The following is a 5,884-nucleotide window of genomic DNA, read 5'->3' on the forward strand; positions in this document are numbered from 1 at the left end:
GTGAGTTAAACACTAAACACACGATGTGTGTGTTCACAAATCGCAGAATGGAAAGTGGAGGTGAGAGAACCAGAGAAGCGTATTGTAGTAGCAGGATGTGGTGGGACCAAACTGTGGCTCTCTAGTTGAAAATGTGTTCTTGGTCTGCCACAACACCCCAGGGTAAAGCAGACGCCTCGTGTCTGCTGCTGGACATGTCAATGGTGTCTTGGTCCTCCATTTCCAACTGGGCAGGTGTATCTGTGTCACTGACTGCTGCTTGTCAAATCGGACTCTCCTCTGCCTCGCTGACAAATCCTGCTGTTTGCAATAGGCGCTCATCAGTTTATTAATGGTTTATGCCTCTTAGTCTTAAACTGCACCACAGAACCATCTCGTCTGCTAACTTCAAATTGATACGACCATCGATTTCGGTCTCAATTTCTTCCTTGAGTTTCCCATCGGCCATGGTGACCTGAAGTCTCTTCAGCTGCTGCTTTACAAAACAGGCATGAGGTCCTCCGTCTTTCTGTTTGCTTGTTAATGGTTAATAGGTATACTATTTTAACAGGTAGAAAGGAATATTGTTTAAAGGAAATCCAAAGTGGGTGAGGGAGATGGCTGTTGGTAAAATGCTTGCCACATAAGAATTAGACCAATCGCCAGCACTCGGAACAGCAATGCACATAAAAATAGTTATTTAATACCATAACATTGAAAATGCTATCATTTTTTTGTGTGTTTGATCTTGTTGAAGAGAAATTCCAGACCTATAACTCTTCTCTCTCCTTTAGTTGTTGAAGGAACCAGCTCCTCCACTCCATAGTTTTGCGGCTGTTTTCCTCATAATGAATGTTGACTGCAACCCAATTCCCGAATTTCTCATAAACTGATAATTAGATGGGTAGATATTATCATATTTAGCTACAAGTTGGGCAAGAAGTCTTTCTCTGCTGTGTTGCTCCAGGAGGCACAGGTTGCCCTGTAGTTTTTGGTTCTTGATGTTAAATGCATAAAGAGTTACGGGTGCTGTCAGCCAGATCAAACCATTCTATCGGGAGTAGCAAACGGTGATCACTCTGGCCATTGGAGGGTGAGGTTGGGTAGGAAAGGGTATTTCTGTTTAGGAAGTGGTACAGAATGACCCCTCAAGTGCAGAGGACTGTCCATGCCCACCGACTAAATGTGTGTCCTCTCTTCCCTGAGTCTAGGCGTGTAATTGAAAAGCCCTGTACTGGTGCATGCGCTAAACGGCAATGCCTTCATAGGGAAGAGTGGCGGGCATGGAGGAAGGGTCTGTGTAGGGCCCATGGGTCTACTCCTGCTCCGGGGGTTCATTTTGAGGACCTTTTGAGCCAGTGTTTCCTGTTTGTTTCTGTCTCCCTCTGCCCCGCCTGGTGATTAGCTATATATAGGGCATTGTTTAGTCCATCTTGGGTGTGGCAATTTCCCACCTGCCTGGGGGGACTTCTTTGTGCTTAAATAAATGGCACTCGGTTGATCTCCTTTCGAATGACCCAGGTCTCCTGTGTGTTCTTTCGGTCTCCAGGCCCGTGCCCAGATCGTGGATATGGTACAGTGGCGCGCGTACTGTACCGAGAGTAATGCGGGCGCAGGAGTGACAGGTCTGTTCTGGAAAGACCTAAGCGTTCCCATCCTTTGAGCTCCCTAGACTGTGGCAGCCAGGTCCTTGTGAACTTCTGACTTAAACCCTGCCACAAATTTCTTTCCCTGGGCTTTTTCTACTTGTGACCCTGGAACTAAGTGTGCTTCTGAAAACAAACAGGTTAATTTTCACATTCTCTTTTCCCAAATTAGTGGGAAAATAAAAGAATCAGTATGCAAATCTCAAAACAAACCCAAATCAATTATTGGATTTTTTTAAAAAAATTAACGAATGAATGTGTTTGTGTGTGTGTGTGTGTGTGTGTGTGGTGCACATGTCTTTCTGGTGTGCACATGTTTTTCCATGTGTGGTGTACATCTTTCCATGTATGTTCATGTCTTTCCGTGTGTGTATATTTCTTCCCATGTGTGTATATATTTTTCTATGTGTGTGTACTTGTCTTTCCATGTGCGGTGTAGATGTCTTTCCATGTGTGTACACATCTTTCCGTGGGTGTATATTTCTTTCCACGTGTGTGCACATGTCTTTCCATGTGTGTCAGAGGAAAACCTTAAGTGCTGGTCCGTGCCTTTCACCTTTGAGACAGGAGCCCCTTTGGTCAGTCTCCACTCCTGCCTAATAGGTCCCGTGAGCTTCCGTCTGGCTGTAGGTGTGCTGGTGTTACAGACGCATGCGGCCATGCCTGGGTTTTATGTGGATTCTGGGAATTTCAATTCAGGTCCTCATGACTGGGCAGCAAGGGCTTTAGCAAGAAAAGGCAATAAATTATCTCTCCAACCTCGATTCTTTTTCTTTTTCCAAAAAGAAAAATGCTTAAAGAAACAACATTTTAAATGTAAGACACATTGTTTTGAAGAAGAAGAAAACTTCATAAACTTGTGAACTTTATTTTAGGTTAAGCTTTTGCATTTTTGGAAACAAAGTGAGTGTAAAACTTCATTAATGCTACACCTCAGGCTGCCGTTTCCTGCTTACTCGTCGGATGAAGAATGGGTGTGTGTCACCGCAGTAACTTGTCTTTAACCACAAATGAAGAACTGAGTTCTATTTCCTAGACAAAATAGAAAAGCCAACAGTATTCGCTTTTTTCTGTTGGTATGCATCATCCCGGGAATGGCCCAAGACTCTTTCCTACTGAGGAAGAAAGCCTCTCAAGGCAGCACCACAGGGTCGGTGGATTACTCACTTACTATATGAGTGACATTTTTGTTCTATAAGGTCTCCTAAGGAAAAAAGTGCAGAGTGTAAAAACCACAGCCTCGGCTCTCAGTGGAAATGATAGTTAATGGCACCTTGCTGTTGCACGGGGGCCAGTTCTTGGAAAGAGGAGAACCATGAACTCAGCTTTTGCTGTGGCAAAAGTTAGATAATCCAATTGCTTATCTCACTTTAAAATGGGTCTTAAAATGATAAGGTGTATACACATACATAAAAACCATGAAAACCTGAAAAAAGGTCCAAGATATGAAAGCAACTTGCGTTTTCTATAAATTCTTGAAAATATTATTCTAAGTTAAAGTGGAGATAATTTGGGGTTTTAAAGAGGCAGTGTAGAATTTCCACAGCTTGTATTTTATAGTTATAATATCAAAATAGCTAAGACAAATTCTTAAAAGTCTAATCAATTTTCACAAACATCAATTAAAAGAAATTATATTTTAAAATCGTATGAGTTTTCTTCATTTGTTTCTCCACCAGGAAAGTCTACTTTCTAAAAATTCTGGGATAACTGTGATCCGGGGAGATGGCTCAGTTCATCAAAGGCTTGTCCTATAAGCAATGGTGGCGCACGCCTTTAATCCCAGCACTCGGGAGGCAGAGGCAGGCGGATCTCTGTGAGTTCGAGACCAGCCTGGTCTACAGAGCTAGTTCCAGGACAGGCTCCAAAGCCACAGAGAAACCCTGTCTCGAAAAACCAAAAAAAAAAAAAAAAAAAAAAAAAAGAAGAAGAAGAAGAAGAAAGAATCACTCAAAAGAATTTAGGAATATGTTATATGTTTCAAGTGTGTTTTAAATGTATGAGCTGCTTTTCAAAAGATCTTCTCTGAAAGCATGTAAATAATAAGTTCTAAAGCTAATGATTTTAAATTGGTCATGTAACAGGAAATTTTATTCAGAGCCCGCAGTTGTTACGGTAGTCCAGAATTTAAAGAACAATAAATTTTTACTCTTCTATCATGTGGATTTATGAGTGCCTCCCAACAATAACATGCCAGGAGAAGTCTTATGCAGACAGTGAATCATATTTGAAATCACGTTTTACCTATTACTCAGTAGTAGTTTTCTGAATAACAAATCCATATACCACGTTCTAAGGTATGTTATGCATAGGTTACTGCTCACATTGGGTCCTCTCGTTTCTCTAAAGTGTGTGCTCCTTCTCCCTGAGGTGAGCACATTCACTGAGAGGCTCCTGACCCTCCCACAGCTCTAATGGCTTTCTCTGGCTCCAAGCTTGATGGCCTGTAAGGGGGTCACACTCACTTCTTCCTTCTCTGTGGTTTGACATTTTTAAGAACCAATGGCTCCATCGTCTGGCACCCATGGAGATGTAGACATCTTCTTTTCCAGGTGGATCAGAAGCAGCTCAGAGTTTCCATCATTCTGGGAGACGTGAGCACCATCTCTTCACCCTGGGAGATTCTGGTGGGAGTGAAGAAAGGCGTCCTGATCTATGCTCCGCCAGGAGCTCCCACACTCGATTTGCCAACCACTATAGGCCACTTGCATAATTCTATGACGTTTTTTCTTCCTGTTTTAACACAAATATCCCATGAAGTTCAAGGGACCACTCAGTCCCGGGCTTTCATTTCCATGTTGACTCTGAGTGTCCTCTTCCTTGGCGGCATCTCACACCTGTTTCCCACTTCTAAACCTTTCCACCATGCCCTTTGACCTCCACCATGCCCTTTGTCGTTGTCAGCCACTTTGTTGCTTTAACATTTCCCCTCAACTTTATCCCATTTCTCTGAGTGACCTGACCATCTCCTGTTATGCTGAATCCCTTGTGGCCTTCTTTTACATGACTATCTTCTTTTTCTGTCCTCTTGTACATCTGGGTATGCAGATGGAGGAAGTTTAAGTGCTCTTGATTTCATCAGGGTATAGGACATTCCTGTAGCTTCTTCCTAAAAGTCCTTAGTTTCTGTTTTTAAGATCATAGTATCATACTGCATCCTGCACTAGTCCACTGTGGTCCTTAGCTGTGGATGCTGTAGGTGTCCTTTTCTAGGAAGATTTTACTGGCTTGCTCTCATTCTTTCCAAGTTGTCATTATGCATACCACGAGGGCTTCAAACATGCTAGTCTCCCAGTCCTGCAATCTCCTCTCCAAACATGCTAGTCTCCCAGTCCCACAATCTCCTCTCCATCCCTGTCTCGTCCTATACTTTTTTTTTTAAAAGCCAGTTTTTAAAAAGAAGCCAGTTCTTCTCACAGGAAGATCCTAGAATGTGCTGTCTAGCAAGGGCTCTTCTCGTCCTGGAATTATTTCAAATTCATGACTCTACAGTTCTCCAGCTTGCTCCCTAGAGAACTCACCCTAGCAGTCATTCAACACCCATGAAATTGACAATCCACCAATATTATTATCTTTTCATCATCTCTAACTCTACTTATACTTTTATTTCCCCCAATTTCTAGGCAGAATTCTATGGTTCTGCCTTGCCTTACCCGACTATATTGATCAAGCAAAACTTCACTTATGATTAAATTAAGTTCTCTGCTACTGAGCTTGAGCTCTGTACTTGATGATGATTTAAATTACAAGGCAAGCATTTTAAAAAACAGAGTGCAAACCATCGAGTTCTGTCAGGTACCAATGACAATGACAATCACTGTCACCACCCCTATCACCATCGCCATCATCAATAACTTCCGAGGTCACTGTAAGACTGGTAGGCAACTAATTGTTTTGTGAACACGATCAATAGCTTTATTCTTCACAATAGCTCAGGGCAGACAGCTGGTATCTCCTCTGCTTTCAAACTGAGAAAAGAAAGGGCCCACGAAGTGGAGTCGCATTGCGCATGATCTAAGATGTAGGCCAGGAGAATCCTGGACCAGCATGCTTTGGCTCTAAGGTCTGGAATCTTAATACTTGTCTTATACTAATTCCTGATACAGAATCCACTTATTAGAATATAAATTAAAGAAAACAAAATCAAAAGGAAAAAGAAAAGAGAGAAACAGATGTTAAGTGGAACTCACGTAGGGAGACAGCACTCCAGGTAGTACTTGCCAACTCCTTGGGGGTGGCTTCATACTCCATAAACTCAC

Source organism: Microtus oregoni, unplaced genomic scaffold (assembly GCF_018167655.1).
Source record: "Microtus oregoni isolate MIOR12 unplaced genomic scaffold, Mior012 000001F_ref0000356, whole genome shotgun sequence".
Lineage (NCBI taxonomy): Eukaryota > Metazoa > Chordata > Mammalia > Rodentia > Cricetidae > Microtus > Microtus oregoni.